This window comes from Lactuca virosa, chromosome 3, assembly GCF_052849685.1.
Source record: "Lactuca virosa cultivar CGN04683 chromosome 3, Lactuca_virosa_CGN04683_v6, whole genome shotgun sequence".
Taxonomy (NCBI): domain Eukaryota; kingdom Viridiplantae; phylum Streptophyta; class Magnoliopsida; order Asterales; family Asteraceae; genus Lactuca; species Lactuca virosa.
Window position 1 is genome coordinate 250,491,972 of NC_136428.1, and position 12,606 is coordinate 250,504,577.

Consider the following 12,606-nt stretch of genomic DNA (forward strand, 5'->3'; position numbering starts at 1 on the left):
TGACGAGCTAAAACAAATATTCAAAAGTTCGTGTGGATTCCCAACAAGAAAACACTTCATAGAATAGGTATCAGTTTATCCTTTGTTTCTCGATTAACGACAACATCACAACTCCAATTCCATGTGTGCTAGAGTAAGAAAACATTTTTACTCCACATATTTCGATGTGTTTTCAACCTTCTCAGTTTGAAAAGAGTTTCAAGATACGATTTGTAGTTACTAGAGTATGACTCTAAAACTTGATTGGAACAAAGTATGACTCATATATGATCGACCCATTTCTAACAATGTTCGATTCCTCTTTTTAGTCATATAATTTGCACTAAGATGTTCTTCAAAGATCAATTGTGATATAGAACCACAATCACTAAGATGATCATAAAACGTGATTCTAAAGTACTCTCCTTTCCTTTCAGATTAGAGAAACTTTTATCTTTCTGCCTAATAGATTCTTCGTATTCGTTCTGCTACTCTTTGAATCTTTTCAAAGTATCAGAATTATGCTTAATCTTATAAACAAAACCATATTTACTGAAACATCAGTAAATTATGACAAATAGAGTTATCGTCCTTTATGGTGGTTCTGAATAGTCCATATCAACATGTACTAGATCCATTACTCATTCACTTGTCTCACATAAATATGTGATCATTGAATTAGTCCTAATTTTCCATTGAACAAGATTCTCATATACTATACAACACGACTTGTACAACACCAAGTATCTGTCCAGTTGGTGATGAGATTTGTTTTCACTTGGTCAATTATAACAATGCCACAAGCGATATCGTAAGAATCAAATCCACAATTAATATTGCTAATATTATAAATCTGACCAACATTTTCATAAATGTTATTGAAAGGAAATATATAAAATAAGGCAACCAGATAAACCAAAATTTCACTTTTATTGAAAATAAACGAAAAATTGGAACTCAACCTTACAACGCATAAAAACTATGTTTCTAGACATCTCTGAAGATTAATAGTAATATATTAAATTATCCCAACTCCTTAGCAGTAGTTCCAAATTATGATCTTCAACCATGTGACTAAATTCCATTTCTCATGATCATATTTAACTCACCTTGCTCAAGCTTCCTTCTTTTTCTTAACTCCTTTAATACTATCAAAATGTGATCATCACATCATGTATTAAGAGTCTATGAATAGGAACCTATAAAACAATGGAGTCAGATAATGGATGTACCTGAAGTGGAGTCACATGACTTGACTTTACTATCTCTAAGATCTTTCAGGTATTTTGGGCAGCTTTGTTTCCAATGTCCCTTCAATTGGTAGTAAAAACAAATGGACTCTTTTGGGTCAACACATGGAACGATCCCAGAACTAGACTTTTCTCTTTACCATACGATCAAACGATTTGATCTTGGACGACCCCTTTCCATTGGGAAGAGAAATCTTTTCTGGAGCACCATTGTCAGGATTGCCAATATCCGTGGAAACCTTGGAATCAGAGACAATAAGCATCTTTGTTTTAGATGTGCTCTTAAGCATTTCTGCTTCAACAACTATCAATCTTTGGGTTGGATCAATTAGGGTCATGTCGATTGTGACATCCCCATTTTCACAGCCAGAAAAGACCGATTATGTTTATGCTTTATAAAAATCAGATTATCTCTTTTAATAAAAGTGTTGCGGAATTTGTTCCCAGAAAAACATGATAAATACGTTATCAAAGCATTTCCGAAGAAATGTATTTTTATTCATTTTCAAAACCTTGGGATGTCATCGTCAATACATAAACATAAGCATAAACAGAACTTACATTTATTTACACTAGTGATCTACATCTCCTTTAAATCTCTCAGTGTAAAGTAGCTTCATATCGACACCTGTGATATAAATAAGCTTGAGTGGGTCAGGTTGGGAAACCTGGTGAGTACATAGGGTTTTCAACCCACAATAATATAATTATTATGTTTAAACATCAAACAATCAACCCAATTACCCGTCCCCATTATCTTATTTACTCTTAAGGATCTACCCTAAGAATCAAATATTTCTCGTTCATTCATTCCTAAGGATCATCCTAAGGAATCGACACGAAGTCCAACGTCACCGGGGTTTAGGCACTAAGTCTGCATAGTCGCCAGGATTTATACAACATGTACTAAGTCCGCATAGTCGTCAGGGTTTTAGGCACTAAGTCTGCATAGTCGCCATAGTTTTTACAACAGGCACTAAGTCCGCATAGTCGTCAGGGTTTTGGCACCAAGTCTGCATGATCGCCAAGGTTTAGGCACCAAGTCTGCATGATCGCCAGGGTTTAGAGTACACCGGGTGAACACATCATTCACAACACCTACATGTTGCGAGCCTGCTAGTGTTCCACTGAACTGTCTAGAATAGTCCGTGGTTGTCATCCATACTCTGCTAGATGACGGGGCCAACATTTGGGAACAAGGCTTCTCACATCGTCCACCTCTCACCCTTACCTCATGGTCTATATCACCTCTCTACTCATCATCCAACTCATATTTCATCTACCCATGTTTTACCCAACATATTATGTAGATATAAATACATATATAGTTTAAATCATATAAAACTTGTATAAAATCGTTCATCCAGCATAGATAGCAAGTATAAAGATAATATTCACACATAGCACGTAGTTTATATAAAATACTTCATATCTATGTGTAAGATGAAAGTAACTATGCACTCACTTGGTAAGGTGGTGACTCGGTACTCGGACAACACTTCGTTATCTCAAAACAATTTTCCCTTGACAAAACCTAGTATCAATACCACCAGGGTTTAGTCTAACGTTAACCGCAACTAATTAATAGTCTAGCTATTATTACTATTAAATAAGCGTTAAGCAACACTCTTATATAACTCATAATAATAGCCCAAATAATTATTTTAATGTCCTAATAATGTTACTATATTAAAACATAAGCTATACTAAAGATAGGGTAGGCGTAGCTCACATACAACGGGTTTTTCTCAAAACCAGGCTCCGCTGGAGCAGCGTTCCCGAGCCGAAAGGCTCTTCTTCTCGGAGCCGTCGGGCACTTCAGGCTTCCGCCTCGTGCTAGGGAGGTTCCCTAGGCTTTTTTTGGGGGGGGGTGTTGGGGGCTCAGAGAGAGGTTCTAGAGAGAGAAAGAAGTGGGTAAAGGTGTGAGGAATGAGGCAGCCCCGAGCCTCTATTTATAGTGCTCCTGGAGCGACACCACGTCGTGGTGACTTTCTCCACGTCGTGGTGTTGCGTAGGCTCGAAGGTTTCCCTTGGTGCTGACACGTGGCATCGCATACAGGGTGGAAATAAGCCGATTTTCAAAAATTCATAACTTTCGCATACGAGCTCTGTTTTTGGCGTTTTTTTCCATGTGTAGGTAGAAACAAGATCTACAACTTTCATTTAGACTCCGTCGGCTAATTCTCGAACGATCTTAAATTTAACAGTAGGAGGAGATTAGACTGTTAAATGACCGCGAAGAATTCGTAACTCCTTCATACGGACTCCGTTTTCGTCTGTCTTTTTACCTTTGAGTTTCTATTAATGAGATCTTCAACTCTCATTTAGGTCGCGTAAGCCAAAAACCACTCGAACTAAAATTCGAGTTTCGGGCCGTGCACTACTAAGCCAAATCTTAGAAAATTCATAACTTCCTCATACTAAGTCAGATTTGGGCGTTCTTTTTTTGTATGTTCTCGGTTTAACGTATACTACAACTTTTGTTTAGATTACTAAGGCTAAAAGTCGCTCTATCGTAAATTCACTATTTACGCTTCGTGGTGCTGGGCCGGTTTTGCCGTAAAACTTCGACGGGCCATAACTTCTTCGTTATAACTCGGATTTTGGCGTTATTTATATGTACGGAACCCTTGAGACATATTCTACAACTTGGTTAAGATTATTTATTCTAATTAATATTTTGTCGAAAATTCGTTTTCGACCTCCTATTATCTCTAAATTGACTAGCCCGGATCTACGGGCGTTACAATTATCTCCCCCTTAGGATGATTACGTCCCGGAATCATCAACGAAACATGGCTGTATAATGACTCTGTACGTTATCTCTTCATCCTAAGTAATAACCGTAACTTTGATGTTTCTTCGAATGAGTATCTAACTCTAGGACTTCCTGACTGTAGGCGGTGCCGGATCTTGGACCCGCTCTCTATCTCATGTTAGACTTCCAATCATGATCCTCATGTCACGATCTCGATCTTTATTGGAGACTCCTTCTTTAACAAACTTGAGATAAGTTTCTTCCTTCGATTATCACAATAGACCGATGGGTTATGTTCTAATGGCGTCTCATCGTATGATGCATTGCTTAAACTCAGGTCTTTTAGAGTCAAATTCCAGAATGGAATATACTTTCCTTCATGTTCTAATGTGATATAATCTCCTTTCAACGTGTAGCATTTCTAGCTGCCAACTTCTTTAACTATGAGCGCGATACTGCTTCGATTATCTTTTTCTTCATTCTTCTTGGCTTAAGTCAGATGCTACATCGAACTTGGTTCTCTGAACCACATAACATACTCATCATAGCCGGAATCAATTTGATATGACCATTATGGTCGAAATAACAATCATCTTCTTAGTCATTACCGAAACGATGGTAACGACATACTCGAATAAAACGGAATCAATTACTAGCTTCTTGGTAACCTTGTGACTTTCCCTGATCCAAGTGTGAGTCCTGTGCTTCTGGTAGTATAGGCCTCTACTACCATTCACACCTACTCATACTCGTACCAAGTATTGTCTCACAGTTTTCCAAGTCACTATCTAAAAAAACAATTTTAAAACATATAAATGTGTCCAAACAATCATAAAATTTTCCCTAGACTCTACTAGGACTTCTTCCATGCGTATGTTCAATCATCAATTCTACTTCAAGTCGGTTGGTGATGGAAATTTCAGACGATGGGATAACTTCATGGATAATCTTTCTTTCTACCAATCAAAAGTGTGCTTCTCCCGTACTAGACGTATTATTTATTAAACTCATTCTAAAGGAATGATATCACTCTTACGATATCTTCCGATAGGTACCATTTAATATCGTAAGCCTTCTCATTTCCTCCATTTACTCAATTCACTACGAGTCTTCACCATGATGTTCTACACACCAAAGCAGTCGTTTGGTGTATCGAGACGAGAGTATAGATAGAGGAAGTTTTAGACGCGTATTCCTCCTTATTACTTCGAAAAATTACATGCCAGTTCTAATATCGTAATTAAACGTTTAGAAATCTGAACACATAAAGTTTCCAGATCTGGTCGGCAACAGACCATAGATCCGATTAAATGATAGCATCATAAAGCATTGCAAATCATTTAGCACATAAAAGCATGTTATGCATTTTTCCCTAAATTAGCTAGTGCTTGTGTCTATTCAGGTCTATTACCTAGATTTTATTAGACATACTCCTCACAATCATTGCATAACATTCTAAGTTTAAGTCTAGAAATAAATCCATATTCCTAGTTCGCATAAACTAATGCTCTGATACCAACTGTGACATCCCCATTTTCACGGCCAGAAAAGACCGATTATGTTTATGCTTTATAAAAATCAGATTATCTCTTTTAATAAAAGTGTTGCGGAATTTGTTCCCAGAAAAACATGATGAATACGTTATCAAAGCTTTTCTGAAGAAATGTATTTTTATTCATTTTCAAAACCTTGGGATGTCATCGTCAATACGATAACATAAGCATAAACATAACTTACATTTATTTACACTAGTGATCTACATCTCCTTTAAATCTCTCAGTGTAAAGTAGCTTCATATCGACACCAGTGATATAAATAAGCTTGAGTGGGTCAGGTTGGGAAACCTGGTGAGTACATAGGGTTTTCAACCCACAATAATATAATTATTATGTTTAAACATCAAACAATCAACCCAATTACCCATCCCCATTATCTTATTTACTCTTAAGGATCTACCCTAAGAATCAAATATTTCTCGTTCATTCATTCCTAAGGATCATCCTAAGGAATCGGCACGAAGTCCATTGTCACCGGGGTTTAGGCACTAAGTCTGCATAGTCACCAGGATTTATACAACATGCATTAAGTCCGCATAGTCGCCAGGGTTTTAGGCACTAAGTCTGCATAGTCGCCAGGGTTTATACAACAGGCACTAAGTCCTCATAGTCGCTAGGTTTTTGGCACCAAGTATACATGATCGCCAAGGTCTAGGCACCAAGTCTGCATGATCGCCAGGGTTTAGAGTACACTGGGTGAACACATCGTTCACAACACCTACAGGTTGCAAGCCTGCTAGTGTTCCACTGGACTGTCTAGAATAGTCCGTGGTTGTCATCCATACTCTGCTAGATGACGGGGCCAACATTTGGGAACAAGGTTTCTCATATCATCCACCTCTCACCCTTACCTCATGGTCTATATCACCTCTCAACTCATCATCCAACTCATATTTCATCTACCCATATTTTACCCAACATATTATGTAGATATAAATACATATATAGTTTAAATCATATAAAACTTGTATAAAATCGTTCATCCAGCATAGATATCAAGTATAAAGATAATATTCACACATAGCACGTAGTTTATATAAAATACTTCATATCTATGTGTAAGATGAAAGTAACTATGCACTCACTTGGTAAGGTGGTGACTCGGTACTCGGACAACACTTCGTTATCTCAAAACAATTTTCCCTTGACAAAACCTAGTATCAATACCACCAGGGTTTAGTCTAACGTTAACCACAACTAATTAATAGTCTAGCTATTATTACTATTAAATAAGCGTTAAGCAACACTCTTATATAACTCATAATAATAGCCCAAATAATTATTTTAATGTCCTAATAATGTTACTATATTAAAACATAAGCTATACTAAAGATAGGGTAGGCGTAGCTCACATACAACGGGTTTTTCTCAAAACCAGGCTCCGCTGGAGCAGCGTTCCCGAGCCGAAAGGCTCTTCTTATCGGAGCCGTCGGGCACTTCGGGCTTCCGCCTCGTGCTAGGGAGGTTCCCTAGGCTTTTTTTTTTGGGGGGGGGGGGTGTTGGGGGCTCAGAGAGAGGTTCTAGAGAGAGAAAGAAGTGGGTAAAGGTGTGAGGAATGAGGCAGCCCCAAGCCTCTATTTATAGTGCTCCTGGAGCGACACCATGTCGTGGTGACTTTCTCCACGTCGTGGTGTTGCGTAGGCTCCAAGGTTTCCCCTGGTGCTGACACGTGGCATCGCATACAGGGTGGAAATAAGCCGATTTTCAAAAATTCATAACTTTCGCATACGAGCTCTGTTTTTGGCGTTTTTTTCCACGTGTAGGTAGAAACAAGATCTACAACTTTCATTTAGACTCCGTCGGCTAATTCTCGAACGATCTTAAATTTAACAGTAGGAGGAGATTAGACTGTTAAATGACCGCGAAGAATTCGTAACTCCTTCATACGGACTCCGTTTTCGTCTGTCTTTTTACCTTTGAGTTTCTATTAATGAGATCTTCAACTCTCATTTAGGTCGCGTAAGCCAAAAACCACTCGAACTAAAATTCGAGTTTCGGGCCGTGCACTACTAAGCCAAATCTTAGAAAATTCATAACTTCCTCATACTAAGTCAGATTTGGGCGTTCTTTTTTGTATGTTCTCGGTTTAACGTATACTACAACTTTTGTTTAGATTACTAAGGCTAAAAGTCGCTCTATCGTAAATTCACTATTTACGCTTCGTGGTGCTGGGCCGGTTTTGCCGTAAAACTTCGACGGGCCATAACTTCTTCGTTATAACTCGGATTTTGGCGTTATTTATATGTATGGAACCCTTGAGACATATTCTACAACTTGGTTAAGATTATTTATTATCAATAATCTTTTGTCGAAAAGTCATTTTCGACCCCCTATTATCTCTAAATTGACTAGCCCGGATCTACGGACGTTACATCGATATTCCTCATGTAAAAGTTCTCAATGAATTGATCATATGACTTGAGAAGAGAGAGAAAAACCAAGTCAATGGATTGCTCCCTTATGAAAAATGATACCCAATATATCCAACTTGTCAATGTATGATTTCATGTACACACAAAGTTTTCATCTTGATGTCTACATGCCAATAAGGATTAAGTAGTCTTGTATCTTTCAACTTAAGGAAAAAGCGACATTGGGAGAGTCCTAGGAGGATGAGCTTTGAAGAGAGATGATGTCTAGTTCCATCATTTCCTAAGGAAGGGAAAGCAGTTTCATCTTGACTTGAAATTAGAAGACCATCTCTAGAGGATTGAGGTAAACCATTTCCATAGAAATGAGGAAGACCATTTGTATCTTCATAAGACATCTAAATTTAGGAGAAAAGAGAATTCAAGTTAGTTGATTTTAATCCTTAATTATTAACTCAAAATTTAAATTAAGGCTACGATCTATATTTTGTATTCGAACTTTGAAAATGGATGTCGTAATCAAAGTTGAATCTATTTTAGGTAGGTAAGGCTTTTACCAATTCCAATCTTATGAAACTCCTAGATCTTTTGAGATTGATTGATTCTTATCAATGACATGTTTAATCCCGAATTATTCTCTCATTTTTGTGACTGGGATGCCGAGGATCACAAATGAGATGCGAATAACCATGCAAACCCGCTTAACAACCTTGATGTCATTTACCATTTCACATTGATGTGCCGGTTAACCACACATGCTACATCAACAATGATAATTTTCAAGATGTCCATCATATCTCTTTATAGTCCCTATTAGTATGCCGGTTAACCACACACACTCCACTAATGACATATAAAGCATGATGTGCATTTTCAGGGATTAACATACTTTTCGTATTTTTTTTCTAAAGTAACTACGAGTGAGATTTTAAAACTAGTTTAGTTACTTTATGTCATTATACTTATTAATGAGATTATGTTCTATCAAATCCGTTCGGATAACAACCCTCCACCGTACAGGAGAGCGGTGGGTGAGAGTGGACACCTATTCAACGACCATTTTATAGGCCGCTTCCTTGTACCCTATTTATAGCATTGTTTTGTGAATGAGGCGTACTAGCGATTTGACTGACTTTTCTTATACGTGTAATATATTAAACCTTTAATAATATATATATATATATATATAAGGTGTATTTTAAAAACTTTTCAAAATACAAGGTTTAAATATTAATTATCTAAATTAAACCTTTTAATTAATTAATATCAAATGATTTATGATTTATCTTTATCTTTTAATTTAACCAATTAATTAAATTAATTAAATCATTTATGGATTAAATAATTATTTACTATTAACCAAATAATAAAATAATTCAAATTTAATCCTAATCCAAAGCCTTCTAATTTTCGTAAATAGCATAGGGTTTACAAGGTTTTAATCGTTCAAATTTTAAGGCTCTTAAAAAAAATCAGTAAATAAGGCAAAACCTAGAAGGGATCCTTAAATTCTAAAAAATTAGGCAAAGGGGGTAGGGTTTCTAAAATCCTTGCAAATTCCAAAAATATAGGGTGGAGACTAGGGTTTCAAGAACCCTAGAAGATTTCGAAATTTGCCACATTAGTGTTTAGTTTCTATAAACCCTAATTTTGATATATTCAACTTTGTGCAAGTTCAATGAGAACAATGGCTCTATTACCACTTATGGGTTTTATATGTTACAAAAAACTTATTTTGGTGGAAAAACATAAACCCTAAGTTCACATGCACCCTAAAGGATCTATGTTCTCATTATGATTTGCATTCAACTATTGAATATCAAGAACCCTTAAAGTATGTTGCTATTTTTGAAATTAGTAAAGGGTTATTATAAAATTCTTAGTTTATTATAGCAAATAAACTAGTAATCCTTCCTTGTTGGTCTTCAGAAAGCAAGCATCAAAAGTCTCGTGCCTCTAATGGATCACACCCAAGCCCTAGCAAATTGGAGGCTAAAGAGGAGAGAGGAAGAGGAATGGAATTTTTGAAATTCTCTTTGGAATGAGGTGAATTTCAAAAATCATAACTGAATGAGGTTTATATAGGTGATAGGGAGGCTAAGGAATAGATAGTTTCCCTTTAGATAACCCTAATCCTTTTGCTTCCCCCCTAAGGTATCCAAGTTCTCTTAGAGACCAATAAAAGCTTTAGAAACCCTCTAGAACTCCTCTAGAACCGTCCTCCGTATGAGAGGTTCTAGAATTGGTCAATGCTCAACTTTTGAACATTGTCACCTTTAGTCCTTCCACTTTTAATTAATCCAGTTAATCCCAAAATTAATTCTAATTAATTTTTAATTAAACAATATTATTTCTAATCATAATATTATTCTCATAATATATTAATAAATTATTTATTTTGATTTCTAATTAGTTTATTAGTCATATAATAAACTAGTCTCTCTCTCTCTCTCTCTCTCTCTCTCTCCAAAAAGCATTCCAGTCAATTACTAGGTTTGAGGGCAACCCAAAAGGACTTTCCTAATAATTCAAGATTATACTAATTTATTTATTAGCTTAGACACCTAATCCAATATGTACATCAGACTACTTATTCGTTTTCGCTCGAAAGATTGTGCTGGTAGTGAGAGTATATGTCAATGTCTCTTTAGAACATAAAAGGATCTCTCAATATCTTTCCTAGTAGATTCTTGGGCTGGCTTAAACTTTATTCGTTTTTCATAATTTGGACATGAGAATGATTTCACAAATGTAGAGAACTTGGGATATATTCGATCAGTAAGGTAATCCTATGTTTGTATGATGCCCATTTGCTTGAAACGACACATCATATAATTTCACAAGGTAAATGTCGTTGAATATTGACGATTGTTCTAGACCATTGATGTCATTGTTGAAACCCACTGCACCGAAAAATGCATGTCATATCCAAAGATCATAAGACTTCACTGCTTCTAAAATTATTGTTAGTTGTTTCTGATCAGCTTGCATAAAATGACCGCGCCACACATCGGGGAACATTGACCACACCCAATGCATACAATCAATATTACCAACTCCATGGAACATATGTCTGTTTTCAGTGCTGACCCAATACATAGGCGAGTGGGGCATAGGCCTAGGGCATCAAAAATATAAGGGCATAATTTTAACCCATATCTTTTAGGTATATTATTATTCTATCAAAAAATTAACTTAGCCCAATAGTTTTGCCTGTTTGGATTTTTGGTTTAGGCAATGACAACTAGCAAGAACAATAGGCGGTAACTTCAGGAAATGACACGAGAATTGAATTGTGGATTTGTAAGCGGCACCTACTCACCTAGAATAACGAAGCGTCAAGACTTGAGAATCAAAATGTAAAATACGAGGAGTCGACCCTCTCATGCGGTATCAAAATGTAAATGGAAACCCAACCGGGATGGTGACACAAGATCTCATGGATGAAGAAGTTGGTGGTGAAAGAAACTTATCTATTCTCCCCAGGAACTGAATCTAAATACAGGAACTGAATCTAAATAAAAATAACATGATCATAATATTGTCACACGTTGGATGATAGATATGGTTTTTTAGAATCCCTTTTAATGCTTTTTTTTTCTAGTAAAAGACAGATTGAATCATTTTGCATTGTTTGAATGTATGTTGGTATTCATGTATTTACCCTTTCGAATTATATTAAAGTACTACTACGTGCCACTTTCAAAGAAAATTAGGCTACAATACTATTAGATAAGAGAAAAATGCAAGCAAATTGTTGTAAAGAGCTAAATGGAAGATTGTGCAACTTAATTTATTTGTTTCTATTAGCACGGCTATTTAACATATATTAAAAATTATTTTTTACAAAGTCTTGATGATTGTAAAAAATAGATTTTGTTTGTATTAACATTGATTTGTTACTATAAAATTTACTACTTTTGATAAAAAAATTTATAAAAATTTTATATGTACGTTTTGTCTAGAGTATAAACGCAAGGGAATAACATTTTTCTTTTTCCCTAAGCATTCAAAACCAATGGACCGACCCGTCTGTTTTCATGTGTCGATACAATTGGTGGATGTCGCTAATTATCGACTTGCGTAATTACCGGCCACGCTAGAGAATAATGATAACTTTACCAAACTTTTATAAACATTCCCATGTCGTTCTCTCTGACATCCTCAAATACTCATCATATGAGTTCGGTCTCGTGTCGGTCTCATGTCGAATGCTAGTTGACGAATTGCAACTTTACATTTTTTAATTGTTGAGAAACCTTTTTGGCCTCTTGCTATCTTTTGTTGAAAAATATGGAAACGATTTTTCACTTTTTCAACAAATGCATATAAATAAATCTTTCCACATTTGGAACCGGCGTCTGAATTTCACAACATACACTACATCAATGTCAAAGTACTCATTAACAAGTTGGTTGTGTCCAGCTTCACGATTTCTCCGTAACTAACGATTTCTAATTTTTTGATGCGAACTTTCGGCTTCATTTTCTTGCAAATAAGCGAGTGTTGTTTGCATAACGTTCACGATAAATGTCGATTCTCATGGCGCCAATGTGTCCAGCGAAGTGGATACCGATTCACATAAACGTCATATGCTCACATCATCATCACTTCCTCACCCACTTACCATAGGAAATACTCACCACTCAATAACCCCAAAATAAATTTTACCTTACTATTTATTTATTTAAAAA